The sequence below is a fragment of the Macaca mulatta genome, chromosome 15, assembly GCF_049350105.2.
Source record: "Macaca mulatta isolate MMU2019108-1 chromosome 15, T2T-MMU8v2.0, whole genome shotgun sequence".
Lineage (NCBI taxonomy): Eukaryota > Metazoa > Chordata > Mammalia > Primates > Cercopithecidae > Macaca > Macaca mulatta.
This window is the reverse complement of record NC_133420.1, coordinates 78,503,076-78,524,708: the sequence shown is the minus strand read 5'-3', so window position 1 is coordinate 78,524,708 and position 21,633 is coordinate 78,503,076. Positions and strand designations below refer to the sequence as shown.

Genomic DNA, 21,633 nt, shown 5'->3' with positions numbered 1-21,633 from the left:
TATAGCAGCTTGAACATGCTAAGTCAGTGTCAAAAGTAGACTCAACATCATTCTTTAAATGGGCATTTCCCTGTGTGTTCCTAAAACCAGGCTTTCTACAACAGAGGCAGTACGTTTATTCATTGAGAACCAGGGTGCTTGGATTCAAGTTTTGGCCTGGCCATTAGCTAGGTGCATGACCTTGGTCAAGGTGCTTCACCTGCTGTACCTCAAGTTCCTTATTTATAAAATGTGGGTAATAACTGTAACTGCCTCATAAAGTTGTTCTGTGGATTAAATAAATTTATATACTTAGAACAGCGCTGTTTACATAGTTATGTGTTTAATTATCATTTTGACTAATGAGCCTCAAGAAATATAGGAATAGAAGAAAAAATATTAAAATAGTCCTAAAAGAAATACTGGTGCATTTGGAAGACTGAAAGAGAATATCATCAATGTTCATAAAAAGGGAATTATAAGCCTTATAAAACTCCTTTCACGCAAAGGAAAACAGAGGTTGAATACCTTGAAGTAGGTTCAATATTGATTGAGTGATTGAATGATTGATTGAGACGGAGTCTCACTCCATCAGAGGCTGGAGTGCAGTGGCGCCACCTCGGCTCACTGCAACCTCCGCCTCCCGGGTTCAAGCGATTCTCCTGCCTCAGCCTCCTGAGTAGAGCAGCTGTGACTGCTGGCGCGCAACCCCACGCCGGGCTAATTTTTGTATGTTTTTTTTTTTAGTAGAGATGGGGTTTCACCATGTGGCTCAGGCTGGTCTCGAACTCAGCCCGCCTTGGCCTCCCAAAGTGCTGGGATTACAGGCGTGAGCCAGCCCACCTGGCCCCAAAATTAATTTAGATAAATTCTTAGAGAGTGAATGCATAGTCTGTTATTGGGAACATTGATAACGGTCTGTGATGCACAATTACTTATCTGAGGTGATGGGGAACCAAACACTTCCTACAAATGAGAGACAGAACTTCTTGTCTACACATTAAAATAACTTTGGAAACTTAGAAAAATATCAATGTCAAGGTCCCGCAGCAGATCTTTTTCAACCAAGTGAGGAGACCCAGGCACTTTTTTTTCCCCCTAAGGGTGCCCCAGGGTTTAGAAACAACTAAGTCAGATATTTTTAGAGTAATTTGCCTTAACTCTTTCATCTTGCGTATAATTTCCATTCTGTCATCCGCAACCGGAATTCCACTCCGTTATACCAGTCTCTCCTCATTTTTTCTGCTGGCTCTTTTCAGCGTGTTTCATCGTGGCTGCTGTCTGTCTGTCACAGCCTTCCCACGTGGGAGCTCCCACCCCGCCCCAGGAGAAAATACATGTTTATCATTCAGTAAATATTGGGCAAAATCGTAACAGCAATAACAAGCAATAATTACTCGCGCCAGTTCCCCCTAGAATACATCAACAGAAACACTTGGGCTAGAACGCCCTCAGGACTATCTAACAAGTGGATATACCACAGTGGCGTGGAGAGCTGCAGTGTTCTGTGTTGGCCAAGTGAAGTAAAGACACCAAGCCGTAGGTACTAGGCGAAGAACGAAGTGTCTTCGCGGCAAGTCGGCTGTCTGCTTTAAATTTTCTGAATCCTTAATGTTATCAGTATTATTTATTTCCCCCGGGAAACAAAATCTCCAAATACCAAGAAGCCGTTTTGCATCGCCAAAAGCTGCATAGGGGCAGGCTGCCAACAGGACTACCCGGGCACGCTGCAGTGGCATCTCTAGGCAGTTTCCTTTAATATGCTTTTCCTTGGGCTAACTCCTCACTGCAGTGCTGCTCCTCAGCCAGCCCCCGCACGCAGCCCTCCCCGCACCAGCTCAGCTGCGGAGCTCGGGTCCGCCGCCCACGCCGCCTTCCAACCGCAGTGCGCGGCCCGGGCCTCAGACGCGCGTGCGCGCGAGTCGGGGAGGGCGGGCCACAGGCGGAGGAGGCGGAACAGGGCCTCGCGATGTGCAGCCCATTGGCTCTCTTCTGCAGTCCCCGCCCCCGGGTGTTCGAGGCGGCGGGGCGGGCCACGTCAGGCAGCCGGCGCTGGGCTGAGCTTGTGGCAGAAGGGAGGTAAGCCGTGCGGGGCGGCGGGCTGCCACCGCTGCCCCCTGCTCGGGAACCGTTGGGTCGCGCCGCCTGCGGCCCGATCGGCTTGCATGGAGGGCGGCTGAGGCCCTGCGGGGCTGGGGCTGAGCTGGGAGACCGGGCAGTGGAGCATGTGGCGGCAAGGCCGCGTCGCGGCGAGGGGCAGCCGGGAGCGGGGCAGGACCTGCTTTTTGCCCTCGTCCGGTCCTGACGGGGCTCTCAGCTTCTGGAGGACTAGGCCTTATGAGGTTACGGAGCTACGAGATACCTGGGCAGGGCTGGCTGTGGTGGCTGCGGTGGGACTCAGTGGGATCCCGACTCGGAAGCCGGTCGGCGCGCTTCTTGCATACCTGCTGCAGCAGGTTGCAGTCGTCCCACTCTCCTTCGACCGGTTCCCTAGTTGGGGACAGAGCAGGAGGTTCTGGCCGCGTCCTGCCTGGCCTGGGTGACTCTCCTTCTCATTCCCGGTGACTCACTCAGATCATGTCCACTTATAATGCAAAGGCTTATGGGTGAGCAGGGCCTGTTTTCAGCCTCCTAGTTCTCTGGCTCCGTCCGCACTTGTGGCAATTACCTGAAGAAAGCGTGTATTAGATATATGTTTTGAAATTTTCGCAGCAGCTAACGTGTGGAGACGTGCAGTTGTGTTGCACTTACCCTTCATGAGTTTTAGTTTCAGCTGTGGCGTCCTGATCTCTCAGTGTGGTTCCTGAATTTGGAGCTTTTGAAATCAATGAAATCCTGCCAATTTCATGCAGTCATTCATTCATACTTTCCAAACTTTTTTGATGGATTCCTTGATGGTCAGCCTCATACCAGATACTAAAATCGGCATTTCCTGCGTTTTCTTACAGTTTATATGCTAGTTTTATTGTCTAGATTTGAGTTGCAATTTTTTTTTTTTTAAATTTTCAAGTTCTAGTATCCCTTAAACTATGGTGGCTCTGAGGGTGTAATCCTGGTAACTGTATAAGTAATGGCTCTAGGTTTCAGTGGCCTATCTGTAAGAAGGGGAATGGGATTAGTATAATTTTGAGATTTTCAAAGAGAGGAGGGGTAGATGGTATGTTTCCTGAAATGTGTTAGCAGTTAGGAAGTAACTATTTTAAAAACACAGGATGTATTTTATGATTATGTTTTACTGTGTCAACGAACATTGTATCTGTCCACATTCACTTTTTGACTACCAAGCAAGTGCATGTTTACAATTTTGATTCACATCCAATTCCTGCGTAGAAAGCACTGTGACTCATCTAAATTTTGAAATGTAGTAATCATGAGCTTTTTAATGTTACATACAAAGGTATGATATTGAAGCAATTGCATAAAAATGCAATTTTCAAAGCATTTTGCCTTGCTTTTATAGATTAGTGGAAGCTAAAACCTCTGCCTTGATTAATGCTTACTTAATCAATGTTAGGAAGTTACCATTGCGTGGCTAATATTTATCAATATTGTATCTATTTTAACATTTGTTTCATTAACCCCAAATTTACTGGATTTTAATTGATTGTTGCCTCCAGTTAACGCCTGATAACCAGGTCAATAAATAGTTTGAAATCAAAATTTTCGTGGAGGTGTAACCAGAGTTTTTCATATGTTGACTGATTGATGGTGCTTACCAGTAAATCGTTTGGCCTTCCCCCCCACCCCCCACCCCTGTCTAAAATGATTTATGAAACAGTCTGAGGCATAATATTCTTAGGTTCATGATACTTTTGGGATATTGTCCACAAATGATTAGTTGAATTAAATTGTGTATATCAGTATCAAGAGTTTGGAAAATTTAAGAAAATATAACTTTTAAAATATTTGCGTTTGCTACATTTTTTGTTTGTTTGTTTTTGTTTGGAGACAGGGTCTCACTCTGTCACCCAGGCTGGAGTGCAATGCTGCGATCTCGGCTCACTGCAACCTCCGCCTCCCGGGTTCAAGTCATTCTCCTGCCTCAGCCTCCTAAGTAGCTGGGATTACAGGCGAATGCCACCACGCCCAGCTAATTTTTGTATTTTTATTAGAGACGGGTTTTCATCATGTTGGTCAGGCTGGTCTCAAAATCCTGACCTCAAGCGATCCCTTCATGTCAGTGCTACATCTTTCAGTTCTAGAAATGGACCTGATCAAGATTAGAAAGTTAAGGGGGAAAATTCAAGAGCTGAGGACATTAACATTCTAGCGGAAAAAAAACAAAACAAAACACCATGAGAAATAATAACTATATTTGGAGGAAGTCTAAGGAAATAATAGTGTCGGGATTATTAGTCTATAGCAAAACTTGATCTTAATCAGTTTTTCTTGATGTATAACAATGAACTTGGTTTAAATACAAAAGGAAAATTAGGGTGATAATTTAAATTTTGATCAAGTGGGTAGTATGTATTTCTTTAGGAGATGAGAAATCTATAGATCTAGAGATGTATAATAAAGTATGCTATACTTACATGAGTATAAGTCTGTGATTCACAATTAGTAATAGATTGATGGAGGTTTTGTTACTATTTCCACATGATAAAACAAGATTTGCTAAGCTAATCGGACAAGGGACAAGGGATATTTGTGAATTTCCTCCATGTAAATGATTTGAAACAACAAAATTTTAAGTGATGTGGAAGAGCCCATCTGTTTTCAAACAATGGATTGACATATAGTTTTTATAACCCTCTAAGTACTTCTGGCCTCATTGTTGTTTTTTTTTTTTCCCTACTCAGGTCATATTGGAAGTAATAAAATTGCATTTATGATTTTAAAAGTTTATATTGGTTTTCATTTAATTAGTCTGAGTTACTTTAGTTTTATATATTTTGAAGATGTTTCAAAACCCTTGACTTTAAATACTGTATAGCTTTCCACTGTTCATGATGGGAAAACATTTCTTTAGGCCAAAGGAAGTTGACAATTCAACTTGCATAGATGGTCAGTTTATTACCATTATTTATTTAAAGACTTATCTTTTCACTTGCCTGGGGACCAATGAAGCTTTCCACTGAAGCTCCTAAACTGGAGATTTATGCCTTCGAAGGTATCTTCTATTCTCCTTTTGGTCAGATGAGTTCTTGCTAATTTGGTTGATAAGTATGTTGAACAAATGTCATACAGTAATTATGAGTGTTGTAACTGTAGTTTTATTATGAAGTTTTTTTGGTTGCCAGGGTTTATCTTTCCTTCTCTCTTGACAAGCCTTTCTATTTGGCCTACCTGCTTTCATAATGTAGACTTAAGTTCTACTTTGCTTTCCAATCATTGCGCATGTTGGGTTATGTAACCAAACCTGATTTTAGTATATGCTATTAGGACATACACATGGAGAGGAATGGAGGATACTTTTTATTAAATGTTTTTAATTGTTGAAACATTTAAGTAAATGTGATTTTTTAAAGATTCTTAGTTATTAAAGGTATTGTATTCTCTATTTTTTATTTATTCCTTTGTTCAGTAAAGACAGCAACTACTTTGATACTAGGTCCTTAAATTTTCTTTAAGGAACTTACAGTGTTGCATGGACTCCATAAATAATGCCAAAATACAATGGGATAAACATTATGATTAGTTGTTTACATAGTATAGTGGGGGATAGAAGAAAACTGTGTGTGAGGGTTGAGGAGATTCAGAGAAGGCTTTATGGAGGAATTTTCATCTCAGTTAAAGTTTGAAAGTGAGTAGGAATTAGTTGGTGATATTAGAGAATAAGACATTCCAGGCACAAGAAAGCAGTGAGGACAAACGGATAGGTTAGAGACAGAACATAGACCCCTAATGTGTTAAGAGAGAGAATAGAGAGATGAACTTTAAAAAGTAAACAAGGAGTAAGTAATGAAAGCTCTCTTCCACACCATGTTAGCCATTTTTAGCTTTATTCTGGAGGCTGTGGTGATCCATGAGTAATAGATTTTAAGTGGAAGAAAGTTAAGATCAGTTTCGTGAGGCAATGGGAGGAATGAATTGTAGTGGAGTAAGGCAAACATTTCCATTACATATGACAGAACTCCGAAAATGCAGTGGTGCTTGAGAGAACAGGATGAATTCCAGCTATATTAAGGTGATTGAGTTAGTGGCCAGATGGATGTAGGGGATGAAGAAGTGATGGAGTCAAGGATACCTCCTAGGTTTATGACTTCCCAAGATAGGAATCACATTAGGAATATCAGATATATGGGGAGAATAAGATCAGTAGCCTTGGACATGGGTTTGGGTCACACAATTGGTGCTGTTCAGTGGGCATTTGGCAGCTTTGGTCTGGAGATAAAGAGAGGATTTTAGGCTGGAGATAGAGATTAGGATGCTATCAACTTATAGGTGGTTAAAACAGTGTGAGAATGGATGATGCTTAAGAGAGAGTTTATAGAATAAGAAAGAATAAAACAGAAGGGAAACCCTGGGAAACACTGCTCTGTAAGATGACTCAGTGAAAAAGACAGAAGGAACAGCCTAATGACACTGGACGTCTAGAAGATAAGGAGGGAGAGAATTCAACAAGAAGAGACTGGTCAGATGCCATTGGGAATAGGAGAAAGAGCCAACTACAGTTTTTGGAAGGTTTCCCAGATAGGCCAGGATCATTAATTTGTAATAATCTAGTTCATATGATTCTGTGACTTTTGGCAGCAAAATTCACTAGAACCAGAGATGATAAGTAGTTGGATTGATACAGTATTTGGATTTTGTTATGTGCATATGGTGAGAATGCAAATGAGTTGAAAATATTGTTGAAAGAATGGTCAGAGTGATGGAATGTGAAGTTTAGACTGGATAGGGATGATGATAGAGCCAGGAGGAGCTGAAAGATTGAGATAACATAATTGATTAAAATGATTAAAAGTCTGGATGAAGTAAATATACAAGTGTTTGTAGCTAAAAGGGAGATAATGAAAATGATGGAAATATTCTGGTCAGAGTAGAATATTGGAATTTAAGATTTTTAGGGTATAGATAGCATGTAGGGTTTGGCTATGGATATAGATGGTAGAAATGGAGGTGTTCAGGAACAATGAGACTGGTGGTGCGTTGGAGGAATTGCTCACCCAGATGACTATAGATGACTGTGGTACCCAGGGAGAAAGGGTAGAATGTGATCCTAATTTCTGAGGTTTAGATTGCATATGGATCAGTATATGTGAGAGATGAAGATACTTAGATATTACACCCTCAAAGGCACAGACGGTGGGGGTGGGATGGGGCGAGTGGTCTGGAAACATTCTTCTGGGCCTTGGGCTTGGAGGGATGATTAACCTTTACTGATGGGGGCCACCAAAGAAGGGGAGTTTAGTTTATATTAGGCCTAGGAGGTACAGGGAGCATCTAATGAAGAGGCTGAGGATATAAGAAAGCTTATTGACTATGGTGTCAGTATAAAAGCTTGGGAAGGAGTGAGAGAGCGAAGAAAGATTATTTAGAGGAGAAGACAGGTTAGAAAGAGCTTAGATTTGGGAGTAAGGGTGACAGCACTTTTCTGAAGCATATGGATAGCTTTTAGTAGTTTGGACTTTAACTTTTTTTTTTTTTTAAAGGTATGGAAGAGAATTTATTTAGCTTTGTGAGGCTTTGCTTCATAATATACATACCCTTGGCACAGGAGGGGCCCCATGAAAGTTTCATAAACTGCTTAGTAAGTACATATTTATGTTGATTTTATGAGGCTTTGAGACATTAAGTTTGAGAAAGTTAATGGTTATCAGGATTTGCATATAAGATCATAAAACAGTAAAATAAACCAAAGAACAAGACTTCCTTACAATCTCTGAAACATAATAAATTGCAATTTCTAGTGAAATCTTTATTCCTATGCTATATTCATTTTGGTCTCTTAATTATTTCCCGTTTTATGCTCTTTGACTTTCTTTGGAACCTTTTGTATGATCGCCTCCATCTTAAGAGTATAGTCACCTATTTTAGCTTGACTATATTTTTATCATTCAAAGTAGGATATACTTATTAAGCCAGTTATACTCCAGTAAACTTGTGAATGAAAAAACATTAGAGAACAGAGAATTAAGAACAAGTAATAGAGTCATTATTTCACTGATCCTCACCCAATTTCAGGAAAATCATATACCTAAAACAGCAATTCTGACTGATAAATTTTTCCATGTCTAAACAGAAAGAAAAGTGAAATTATAAGAATCCTATGATAGTTTACTATACATTATGTGCTTTTAATAGTTCAACACTGGTAATGTTTGATAATCAAGATTAAATTAATAGGCTATTTAAAAATGTATACTTTAATAAGTGTAAAGTGTATAAATAATTAGGTAAGCTTGTGGAGAAGCTGACCAAGATACATAAATTAGGGAATACAAGTGTCCATCTAAATTTTCTATATTTCATTTTTTCATAGTATTTATTAAAGGTGTTTAATATACAGTTTCTCATATGTCATTTTGGAAGTCCTTTATTGTAAAGATAATTCTATTGTCTGATGACAAACAGCAGCCACCATGGTTAATCAGGACCTCCACGTTGGATAAATTCAATTTCTTCTTGAGACACAAGTTTCCTTCTGTATTTCTGAGGTAATGTTTTTATTATTTCTGCAGTATCTGGTGGATCCTGATACATCAGCAAATCTGGTGATTTACTTCCCTTAGGATGTTGTGAAATTACAGAAGAGTGAGATGGTAGCCCTGCTGATCTCAAAGCTTCTGATACATTGGGTTTACGATTGTCTCTTCTGTCAGGAAACCTTATTGATGGAGTGTGTGGTTTCACTACCTGAACAACCCTACTGGCAGACGCCATCTTGCTGCCCATCATGACCCCGAGAAGGGGCAGTTTCCCAGAATTTAAATTTTGATGAAGCTTTCTGTTGTTAACATTTATCCATCAAGTCATTATAGTTTCTGTTAGAGTAGGACAGTTGGCATAGTACTGTTTCTAAATTTAAAAATAACATATATGTCTCCAGTGAATATTTGTGTTATCTGTTGGAGAAAGGATGGACAGTGTGGCCTATTTGCTTTTATGTACCTTTTCCTGACCTCTGAACTCCCAAAATACTTTTGTAAATACATTTCATCATATGTGCCAATTCTTATCTATTGGTAGGATTAGAAGGTTATGTTGAGTATTTTTAGGTCAATTCTGGGCCCAGAGGTGTAGAAAACGCCTTAATGTGAATTAAAATTACCATGAATGTGGGAGGTGGGCATACCTGCATTTACCTAAGATTGCCATCTGTTATTTTCTCATCTACAGTATGTTTCTAAGGACAGCTCCTCACTCATGCACTAGGTCTCATTCCTTTTACCTTTCCAAGGATTTGGTTCCAGCATCTCTGCCTCTGAACATAGCATTTTCCCTCATTACTGGATTATTCCCTTCAGTAATGCAAGTATGCTGGTATTTTTCCATGTTAAAATAATAGCTTTTGACCCCATTCCTGCTTAAGCCACTGCACAATTTATTTGTTACCCCTTATGGTATAACTATACTCATGTCCAGTTACTTTCCTTCTATTCTTTCTTAAACTCACTTTAATCCAGTTTTCTCCCTCACCTCTATGAAAAAATTACTCTTCTAAAAGTAACTTTTCTGAGAAGTCACTTTTCTAAAAGTGACTTTATTTTTCCTCTAGAGACAGAATCTTGCTTTGTTGCCCATGCTGAAGTGCAGTGGTGTGATCATAGCTAACCACATCCTTCAACTCCAGGGCTCAAGTGGTACTTCTGCCTTGCCTCCTGAGTAGCTAGAACTGTGGATGTGCGCCACCATACCTGGCTAATTTTTCTACTTTTTGTAGAGGTGGGGTCTTACCATGTTGCTCAGGCTGGTTTTGAACTTCTGGCCTCAAGCAGTCCTCCAGCCTCAGCCCAGAGTGCTGGGATTACAGGTGGAGGCACTATGCCTCGCCCTTTCTTTTTCCCAAATCTAAAGGTCTCTTCCAAGTTTCTACCTCTCAGTTGATCTGTCAGCGTTTTTTTGTTTGTTTGTTTGTTTGTTTTGAGACAGCTAGTCACTCTCTGCTTCTTTATTTTTATTTTTGAGACAGAGTCTCACTCTGTTGCCCAGGCTGGAGTGCAGTGGCAGTGGCTAGAGTGCACTGACCTTGGCTCACTGCAACCTTCATCTCCTGGGTTCAGGTGATTCACCTGCCTTAGCCTCCTGAGTAGCTGGGATTACAGGCATGTGCCACCACACCCGGCTAATTTTTGTATTTTTAGTAGAGATGGAGTTTCACCTTGTTGGCCAGACTGGTCTCGGACTCCTGACCTCAAGTGATCCACCTGCCTCGGCCTCCCAAAGTGCTGGGATTACAGGAGTGAGCCACTGTGCCAGCCCACTCTCTGCTTCTTAAAACACTTTTTTCCTTTATTAGCAAAAATGCCACAATTCCTGGTTTTCCTGCTACCTATTGTCCCTTTTTAGACTCCTTTACTGGTTTTTCCTTATCTCCCTGATAAGAGTGCTGTTAACACTGAAGTGCTTCAGGGCTCAGTCATTAGACCTTATACTTCTGGATCATATCATTCAGCCTTTAAATATTAGCTTTATTATTTATTTATTTATTTATTTATTTATTTATTTATTTATTTAATTTTTTTAGATGGAGTTTCACTCTGTCCCCTGAGCTCGAGTGCGGTGGCGCGATCTCTGCAAGCTCCGCCTCCCGGGTTCACACCATTCTCCTGCCTCAGCCTCCTGAGTAGCTGGGACTACAGGCGCCCGCCACCATGCCTGGCTAATTTTTTGTATTTTTAGTAGAGATGGGGTTTCACTGTGTTAAGCCAGGATGGTCTCGATCTCGTGACCTCGTGATCCACCCGCCTCGGCCTCCCAAAGTGCTGGGGTTATGGGCGTGAGCCACTGCGCCTGGCCAATTTATTTTTTGAGATGGAGTCTCCCTCTGTCAGCCAGACTGGAGTGCAGTAGCACGATCTCGGCTCACTGCAACCTTCGCCTCCTGGGTTCAAGCGATTCTTCTGCTTCAGCCTCTTGAGTAGCTGGGACCACAGGTGCACCCCACCACACCAGGCTAATTTTTGTATTTTTAGTAGAGAGGTTGGCCAAGCTGGTCTTGAAAAATGATCCACCTGCCTTGGCCTCCCAAAATACTGGGATTATAGGTGTGAGCCACGGCGCCTGGCCTAAATATTAGCTTTAAATACTAGTAATACCCTACTAGCTTTCAAATTTATATTTTCAGTCTGGTCTTCCCTTGAACTCCTGACTCTGTATATCCAGTGCCTACTCAGCATTTTCTGTTTGGATGACTAATATATATTTCAAACTAAACTGTATTTCCTTTTTTACCTATAATCTTCCCTCTTTTAGTTAATAGAAACTCCATCCTTTTCATGACATAGGCTAAAAACCTGAGTATCATCCTTGGCTCTTCTTTCTCTCATAATCTATATATATACTGTTACTTTGGAAAGCGTGTTGGCTATGCCTTCACGATGTATTTAGAATCTATGTACTTGTCACTACCCACTGCTGTCACCCTAGTCTAAGCCGCCATTGTTTATGTCCCGGATCTTGCAGTAGCCTCTGTATTAGTTATCTATTGTTACCAACCCCCAAAATTTTGTGGCTTAAACCAACAGTTATTTATTAGTTTGTGATTCTGTGGTTGGCAGCTTAGGTTGGGCTTGGAGTAGATGGGGGGCAGCTCTTTTGCTGGTCTTGCCCATGCTCACTCATGTAGTGATGGGGACTGGTAGGTTTGGAGGCCTCATCTGAGATGGCTTGTCTCTGCTCTACATGGTTCAGTAAACTATCTCATGTTTATGTTTCTTTACATGGTGGTCTAGTGGAAGCAAGATAACAAGAGGAAACTATGTGGCCTTTTGAGGCTTGGACTTAGAACTTCTACAGCTTCACTTTCCCTGCTGTTGGTGTGAGCAGGTCACCAGGTCAAGCCAGATGAAGGGGATAGAAAATTAGTCTACTTTTTTTCCGAGGGGAGCAGCAAAGTCACTTTGTAAAGCGCTTTGTATACAGAGACTGGGAGCAACCGAAGGCCATTTTTTGCAATCTGTCCTGGCCTTCTAACGGATTGCTTCTTTCTTTCCCCTTGCAGTATTGTCAGAACAGCAGCCAGAGTGATTTTATAAAAACATGAGTTAGATCTCTTCTCTGCCTCAAACTCTCCCGTGGCTTCCTGTTACCACCCAAAGTAAAAGGCAGTCTTGGGATTGTCCTGTGAGGCTTGCCATGATCTGACCCATTTGTTGCCTCTCCAACTCCATTTACAGCCACTCTCTCCGTCTCTCGCTTAATCTGCTCAAATTAGCCTCTTTGCTGTTCTTCAGACATCGGAGGCCTGCTTTCACCATGGCATTGGCACTGCTACTCTTTCCGCTTAGAATCTTCTTTTCTGAGATGATGAAACTGCTCTTTTAGCCCCTTTCAGTCTACTTGAGTGCTTCCTCAGGCTTTCCCTGACCATCCTTTTAAAAATGGAAACCTCTCTCTGATACTGTCTATCCTCTGTCCTGGTTTACTTTTATCCATAACACTTATCTTCAGAAATGCTATATAATTTACTATTTTGCTTATTCTTATCTTCCCTCTACTAGAAATGTAATCTATAAGGGCAGGGATTTTTCTCTGTATTCCCAGTGCTTAGTATAGTATCTGACACAAGGTAGGCATCTCATAAATATTTCTTGAATGAAGGAATGACAGGTATTGCAACCTTTTTCGGGCTTAGGTATCTCTTCCATGCTTTATGGAAAAGCTCTGGGCCATTATCTGAGGAAATTCCTGGTCTCCTTTGCAAGTACTTTTGCAATCACTGTCTGTCTGTCTGTCTGTCTGTCTATCTATCTATCTATCTATCTATCTATCTATCTATCTATGTACATGGAGTCTTGCTTTGTTGCCCAGGCTGAAGTGCAGTGGTGCGATTTTGGCTCACTGCAACCTCTGCCTCCTGGGTTCAAGCGATTCTTGTGCCTCAGCCTCCCAAGTAGATGGGATTACAGGTGTGTGCTACCACACCTGGTTAATTTTTGTATTTTTAGTAGAGATGGCACTTCACCATGTTGGCCAGGCCAGTCTCGAACTCCTGACTTCAAGTGATCTTCCCGCCTTGGCCTCCCAAAGTGCTGGGATTACAGGTGTGAGCCACTGCGCCCAACTGCAATCCATTTTTTAAAAGAGGTCTTCTAGACCAAGTATTCTTCCACATCCAGACTCTAATTTATTCTTTGCAAGATTATCATATTCTCTTAACTATATGTAACATCTTTCTTGATACTTAATAGGAACCTCTTCACTTTGAGTTGTAAATTGTAACATTTTTTTGTTCAAAGCAAAACTGAAACAGGTGAAAGTAATAGTCTAGGGCAGAACATTTTCAAACCTTTTTTAAGGTCTTAGACTGTCTCTCCACCTCCACATATCTTACTGAGAACTTCAGATAAATGTTTTGTTATTCAAAATAAATGTTTTATTATTCAAAATAAAGCTATTTTACATTTGAATTTATAGCATACTCTTATTATAAAGTCAGTCTGAACCATGAAGCTATTATAAGGAGCATAACATGGAAATGAATGATTATGAATAAAAATGATAATCTCTATATGCCTCAGCCTCCAGTTTATTTTTGTATTGTGATTTTGTATTTTGGTTTTGTTGCAGATCATCAAGGAAATTTTCATCCACACAGATTAACGGTTGAAAATGGTAATAAGTTTTTTTAACAGTTCACATTGCAATCTTACAATCTCTAGTTACTTTTTTTTCTATTTTCTTTTATTTTTAAAAATGTGTTACTCTGGACAATTTAAAACATACACACATTAATAGGGAATATAGTGAATGAACTTAATTTCAACAGCATCAACATTTTGTCAGTCTTGTTTTTCTAACATTTTTTCCTCCCTAGCTTTTTTTTAAAAGTAATTGTCTTTAATTAATCAGGACTTCTTAAAGTACAATTACTAGGCCATTCATTATCAACCCTAAAAAAATTAATACCAATTCCTAAATATTATCTAATACAGTCCGTATTTCAGAATTTCTCAGTTGTGCCAAGGTTGTCTTAGTAGAATTGGTTTTTTGAAATCAGAATCATGTAAGTTTCCCAAATATAACATAATTTGGTTATTATGTGTGTTTAGTCACTTATTCTGTACAAAACCTCCACTCCTTTTCTCCCTTGTCATTGATTTGTTGGAGAAACCGAGTCCTTTGTCCTGTAAAGTGTCCCAAATTCTGGACTTGACCTATTGCTCTGCAAGTGGTATTGTCCTAGAAGAGGTACCTTGTTCTTGTATCTCATATATTTCTTGTAAATTGGAAATTAAATGTAGAGAGCTGTGTATATTAGTGGCAAATGTTTTTAGGTAACAGTATTCTTACAGAAGCCTGTGTATGTCCTATTCCATCACCTCGTGAGGATACAATGTGTGTGGTATTCTTACTTTTAGTGATGCTAAGATGAATCAATCAATTCAAGTGGGATCATCCTGATCCCTCTAATATAAAGTTCCCTATATTCCTTTAACTTAATAGTTTTAGCAACAGTTGATGATTCATTCACAAATCAAATTATATATTAACAAAGTAACTTCATATTGGTAGAGATTTTTCTTAAGCATGTAATTATGCTTTCACTTTTTCTTTCTTCATGTTTCTTTTTACAATACAATCAATTTTTCCCTGCCCCCTCATCCCACATTTAGACACGTACACAATGCCTTCAGTACGTTTTGAACATTTGACATAAAGCCTGTAAGGAGATATGAAATGGAATGGACAATAAAGGAAGGTGATATAGGGAAGTAAGGATTATCTACCCATCTACCTACTGACTTGCTTGTCTCCTCTCCTTCTCTCTATCTTACTGGTTTCAATTTATAATATTTTAAAAGCTATGTGGGATAGGTATGGATTAGAGGGCCACTGAGGCCTTACAGGGATTGGAAAGTGGATAGGACCGGGGCAGGTATTGACTGCAGCATTGGTGTTAGGTATGAATTGAATGTAAATCCAGGCTGCAGCTCAGCTTACACATTTTAACGTTTGTTGTGTAGAGTCAAGATTAGCCCCAAATAAAATTGAGAAGCAGATGAAGCTTATACAGTCTGCGTGTTGCATCCTTTTATCATGTAGCTTTTCTTAGCTGATATGGACAAAAGTAAATTGAACTTCCAAGAATTTAGGCAACTCATGCATTGCTGCATTATTTTAGAAACGGATAAATGATTTCGACTTCTGCATCTTAGTGTATGACTGCTTTGTTCTTCCAGTTATCTGAACCCTAAACTTTGGAGTCATCCTTCACTCTTCTCACATTCCACGTCTAGTCCATTAGCAAATCTTACCAAATATATCTGAAATACTTACAACTGCAGGCATGTACCCTTTGACCAAATGGAGACTTAATGTATATATAACATGGTGACTATAGTTAATGTTAATGTGTTGTATAGTTGAAATTTACTAAAAGTAGATTTCAAGTGTTCTCACCATACACACACACACACACACACACACACACACACAAAATGGTAACTAGATGAGGTGATAGATATGTTTGTGGAAATCATTTCATACTGTGTATATATATCAAAACATCTGGTTTCGCACTCTAAATATATACAGTTTTTATTTGTCAGTTGCTATGGTTTGAATGCCTGTCCCTTTTAAAACTCATGTTTAAACAGGTGCTGTGGCTCACACCTGTAATCCCAGCACTTTGGGAGGCCGAGGCAGGTGGATGGCTTGAGCGCAGGATTCGAGACCAGCCTAGGCAACATGGCAAAACTCCATCTCTACTAAGAAAATACAAAAATTAACTGAATGTGGTGGCACAAGCCTGTACTTCCAGCTACTTGGGAGGCTGAGGTGAGAAGATCGCTTGTGCCCATGAGATGTAGGTTGTAGTGAATTGAGATCATGCCACCATGCTCCAGCCTGGGCAGCAGTAAGACTCTATCTCAAAAAATAATAATAATAATTAATTGCCATTCTAACAGTATTAAGAGGTGGGACTGTCAAGAGGTGATTGCCATGAGGGCGCTACCCTCAAGGGTGAGATTGGTGCCGATGTAAAAGTCAGTCCTTCCCTGCCCTCTGTCTCTTTGCACTTCCACCATGTGATGATGTGGCACAAAGGCCCTCCACAGATGTTGACACCTTGATATTAGACTTTCCGGCTTCCAGAACTGTGAGCCAGTGAGTTTCTGTTCTTTATAAAATATTCCCAATCTCAGCTATTCTGTTTAGCAGCAGAAAACAGACTAAGACATCAATTATACCTCAATAAATCTGGAAAAAAATAAACATGTCCTAAGTCTGACCTCTTCCCACCATCTCTACTGCTGTCATCCTTGTCTATGGCAATATGATTTATCTCCTGGATTATTGATGTAACCTAACTGGTCCCTCTCTTTTTCTTTTTTTCTATCCTTGTCCTTTTTTGGTCTGTCTGTTCTCCCTAGAAGCCACAATGATCTTTTAAAAATGTCAGTCAAATATGCCATTCCTCTTTCCGAAACCCTGTAGGACTTCCCATCTCACTGAGAAACATCCAAAGGCTCCCAGCACCCTGTAGAGGCTTACATGACCTGGGTTTCTGCTTCATTCTGTAATCTCTCACTGCCCAACTTGCTAACTTGCACCAGCCAACATTGGTGTCCTTGGTCTTTCCTAAACTTGCCAAACATGCTTCCGTCTCAAGGTCATTCCTCCTGTTTGGACTGTGTATTACTTCCTTCAGGTGTCTGTTCAAATGTCACTATCAAAGCTTTTTTTATTCTTTGACAGATGCCAAAACGTTTAAAGACCTCTCTAAAATTTACCTATTGATGACTAAAATTTTGATTTTCTTGGTATTATGTTGTGTATGAATTTGGAAAATTAAAATAAGAAACTACTTATACTGTAGTTCAAGCAATTAAAAATACTCTCTAGACTGAGGCTAACATACTTGATTAAAATGAGACTGGAGGATGTTGAACATACTGGAGGAACACTTGATTTTTTTTCAGGCACAGATGGATAAATCTCCTGGCAAACAATTTAGAATCAAAGCTAATTCTGTTAGCTTACTTGTTTGGAACTCTGCAGGACCATTATAGCTTCTAATAACTCAAAGGTGTGTGACTTTCTCATTAAATAGTTCTTAATAAGTGGTATAATTGGATCAAGTGAGACTTTTTTGTCTTGGTGTGTGCTGCGGTGAAACCACCTCTTTAGAGAATGATAAAAGACCGTGGTTTCAAGTGAGTAAATAATATCACTTTTTTAAAAATTGCAATTAAAAATTGTATCTTTTTATTTAAGAGAATTAATTGCTTTGTACTTTAAAATAATAATGTATGCCCCATTGTAAGAATAAAATTAAAAGTAGCAAAGGGGAATACAGTAGGTTACATAATCATCCATCATCCTTTTCAGAAATAACCCTATCAACATTTTTGCCTATTTGTTTTTTTAATTCAATATTTCTCTCTATATTACACACATGCACACATATATACACACACATTATATATACTATATGTGTGTGTATATGTGTGTGTGTGTACACACACATATATGTATAATTATTTTTATTTTTGAGATAGAGTCTTGCTCTGTGACCCAGGCTGGAGTGTATTGCTGCAATCTTTGGCTCACTGCAGTCTCGACCTCCTGGGCTCAAACAATCCTCCCACCTCAGCCTGCTGAGTAGTTGAGACCACAGGGACATGCCACTGTGCCTGGCTAATTTTTTATTTTTTGTCGAGATTTTTTGTATGTTGCCCAGGCTGGTCTTGAAATCAGCCTCCCAAAGTGTTGGGATTATAGGTATGGGCCACTGCGCCTGGCTTATGTTTTAAACTTTGTTGCGTTCATGGTTGTATGCAAAAATTTCTCAAGTGTTTTTTATTGTAAGCTTTTCTTTACATTAGTAAAACTCTTTACAAATGTTATTTTCAATTACTGATCAATATTTTATCTGCATAGTCCTTAGTTTATCTTTTAGATTTATCCATGAATACTTTTGCACAAAGTGTGTTTGGTTTTAAGCCTTTTCGATTCTTACCTCACTTTTAAAACGGGAGCTGAATAGAACTTGAAGGATGTATGGCACACTTTGGGATATAGCCAAGAAGTGTCAGATAGTAAGATCAAATGCTCAGGAAGTGGTACCCAGGCTGCCCAGTTCCACAGAGTGGTTTAGTTTTTGGCCTACCTCAGACTTTCAGCTTCATGGCGCTAAAGTTCCCTATGAAATTAGGTATGGTAGGTGGGACTTGGGGACACTTTTGTGGTTCTGGGAATCATGCTGGTTCTGCCTTATTTGTGTGGCTTGTTCCTGAACTGATCTGATCTTTGATAACCCTTCTATCAATTTGGCAGTAAGCCAGTTTGGGAGCAATTTCTTAGATAGTGTTTCAATTTGGGCTGAAAGGCAGTAGTAGTCTTTGAGGGTGAAATGAAACTCTTTTGAACACTGACTTTATTGTAAGTTGCTGGTCTATGGAGTGGCTATTGCTGTTCATCTAGTCAGTCATTTACTTAAAACAGAGTGTTGAAAAGTTCCATTAGGCCTGTATGTATGAAAATAATATGTACTAGTTTTAACATTTGTTTAATTAAATAAATTATGAAGAGCAGCCAGGTGTGGTGGCTCACGCCTGTAATTCCAGGACTTTGGGAGGCTGAGGCGGGTGGATCACGAGGTTAAGAGATCAAGACCATCCTGGCTAACGCAGTAAAACCCCGTCTCTACTAAAAATACAAAAAATTTGCCACGCATGGTGGCGGGCGCCTGTAGTCCCAGCTACTCAGGAGGCTGAGGCAGGAGAATGGTGTGAACCCAGGAGGCAGAGCTTGCAGTGAGCCGAGATGGCGCCACTGCACTCCAGCCTGGGCGACAGAGCAAGACTCAGTCTCAAAATAATAATATTAAAAAAAAATTATGAAGCACTACATATTATATCTTAACCCTTTTTCCTTTCTCCTCCTCCTCCATATTTGTTTAAATAAAATTCTTAAACTAACTTTATCTGAAAGACGTCCTACATACTGTACTCTGTCAATTGGATGTCAGCGTTTCACTTCAAGATCCTCTTCTGATTCTTGAATATGCTGCTTGATATTTCCATGCTAATATGAAATGATTGACTAATCAACTCCTGCCCAGGCTGATTGCAAAGGTTAACTAATATCTGATTATTAAGCACCCTATAAATAAAAACAGCCACGAGTAATGCTCACTGTATAATAGAAGATTAGTAAATGTTACTTTTTTTTAAAAGAAATTATATAAAATTCCTTTTACCCCAATGGGAAATATGCACAAGTGATACTGTGGGGGTTTTGTTGTTGTTGTTGTTATCGTATTTAATATTTTTCCCAGTGTGGCATTTTTTATCTTGGCTTTATTTGTATCATGGAGAACATTTAAATTTTCACTTAGTTAAATGGATCTTTTATTTTTTAAAATTTATGAGATAGACATTTCCTGTCTGGAGTTTCCTCACTCCATATTATGGAAAGAATGCCATGGTTTTTAACCAAGAGTTTTGTTTTTTAACTTTTAAATTTGTGATCTAATAGGAGATAGGGTCTGTGTGTATGTTGTGTGTTCAATAGAACATCTGAGATAGAGTTTCAGAATTTTTCTAAATAACCACCCAGTTAAATACCATAGTTATATACTAAATTTCTACATATGTGTGAGTTTATTTTATAATGCATCTTTTTATACACTGATATATATTTTTATGAAGTGCAACAGAATTGTCTTGGTGAAATATTTTGAAACATTAAAAAATTTTTCAAGCCTAATGAACTTTCAATACCCCTTTTTAGGTTTTCTACATTATACTTCAGTGCTTATTTCTCCAATAAATCTTCTAATTCGTTTGCTGCAAAATTACGTTCCTGTTTTTGTCACAATATTGAATTTACATAATTTAGAGAGGTGCAATCTCTAGAACACCAATTTGTTGCCTAAAAACAATGAACTCATTCTATTTACAAAACTCATTCTATGGTTGAAATCGTTTATTGCACAAGTTGTATAAATTATATTATTAAATTTATACCTCAATATTTTACTATTTTATTGCTTTTGTGAAAAGGAGATTTTATTTATCACATTACTTCACCAGTTATAATACATAAGGAAGCTGTTAATTTTGTAATCAGGCAAATGACTCTCAATTTTTTTTTTGTTTCTAATTTTTCTCCACTGGACTATTTGGGGTTTTCTAGGAATGAAATGGCATTTTTAAAAATAAAAAATAACAATTTTGGCTTCAACTTTCCAATAGTGAAAATTCATTGTAAAATTTTTTGAATATCATTTACTGGTATGTCCACAATATTACATAAAATTAAAGATAAAAGTCACATTGATGGAAGCACTTCAAGTAGATCACTGTTGAGCATGATACTGGAATTTGCTCAGACATGTATATTTTATTTTATTTATTTTTTTTATTATACTTTAAGTTCTAGGGTACATGTGCACAACGTGCAGCTTTGTTACATATGTATACATGTGCCATATTGGTGTGCTGCGCCCATTAACTCGTCATTTACATTAGGTATATCTCCTAATGCTATCCCTCCCCTCCCCCACAATAGGACCCAGTGTGTGATGATCCCCTTCCTGTGTCCACGTGATCTCATTTTTCAATTCCCACCTATGAGTGAGAACATGCAGTATTTGGTTTTCCATTCTTGCTATAGTTTGCTGAGAATGATGGTTTCCAGCTGCATCCATGTCCCTACAAAGGACACAAACTCATCCTTTTTTGTGGCTGCATAGTATTCCATGGTGTATATGTGCCACATTTTCTTAATCCAGTCTGTCACTGATGGACATTTGGGTAGATTCCAAGTCTTTGCTGTTGTGAATAGTGCCGCAATAAACATATGTGTGCATGTGTCTTGATAGCAGCATAATTTATAATCCTTTGGGTATATCCCCAGTAATGGGATGGCTGGGTCAAATGGTATTTCTAGTTCTAGATCCTTGAGGAATTGCCACACTGCTTTCCACAATGGTTGAACTAGTTTACAGTCTCACCAACAGTGTAAAAGTGTTCCTATTTCTCCACATCCTCTCCAGCACCTGTTGTTTCCTGACTTTTTAATGATTGCAATTGTAACTGGTGTGAGATGGTATCTCATTGTGGTTTTGATTGGCATTTCTCTGATGGATAGTGATGATGAGCATTTTTTCATGCTGGGAGCTGGAGGCTGGAGCTGTTCCTATTCAGCCATCTTGGCGCCACCGGTCTGATTCTTCTTTACTGGCATCTGAGCAGGTACAACTGCTACATAGATGGAAACTAGGCCCTTCAGGATGAGACAAGAATGTCTTGAGCAGTGATTATAACCCTCTCAGAGCTGGAAGGGACATTAGAGACTGATCTTAGCTCTCCACTTTGTCCTCTCAAACCATATCCTCATATTCCCTCTGCCTGGAATGTGATGCCAAGTCTTAGTTCAAGCCCTGTTTTCTGAGGCAGCTGCAGGAACTGAGAAAGAACATGCAGTGGCTTCCTCTTGATCTTCCTGCTTCTGGACATTTCTTCCTGAGCATTCCAGTATTATTTCAAACCCTGTTTTTACAAGTAAACTCGTGTACACACAAATTTCCCTGTC

General features: G+C 39.3%; 1 protein-coding gene and 1 pseudogene across 3 annotated transcripts in view; one reads left to right on the top strand and one right to left on the bottom strand.

Annotated features, from left to right (window-relative positions):
* Nucleotides 1-2,023: 2,023 nt before the first annotated feature.
* The window catches only part of FOCAD (focadhesin), a 314,136-nt gene continuing 294,526 nt past the window's right edge, over nt 2,024-21,633 (top strand). Inside the window, exons 1-2 of one of the 2 annotated variants that reach the window (XM_028835129.2) lie at nt 2,024-2,058; nt 13,657-13,701. The gene's annotated coding sequence lies outside the window, so the exon portion shown is untranslated. The remainder of the gene's footprint in view (nt 2,059-13,656; nt 13,702-21,633) is intronic. The other variant, XM_077966008.1, reaches the window with a different exon arrangement.
* Nucleotides 8,397-8,829, bottom strand: LOC711644 (alpha-ketoglutarate dehydrogenase component 4 pseudogene; annotated as a pseudogene). Its single transcript, XR_003723258.2, has one exon. The product of XR_003723258.2 is annotated as an alpha-ketoglutarate dehydrogenase component 4 pseudogene (transcript).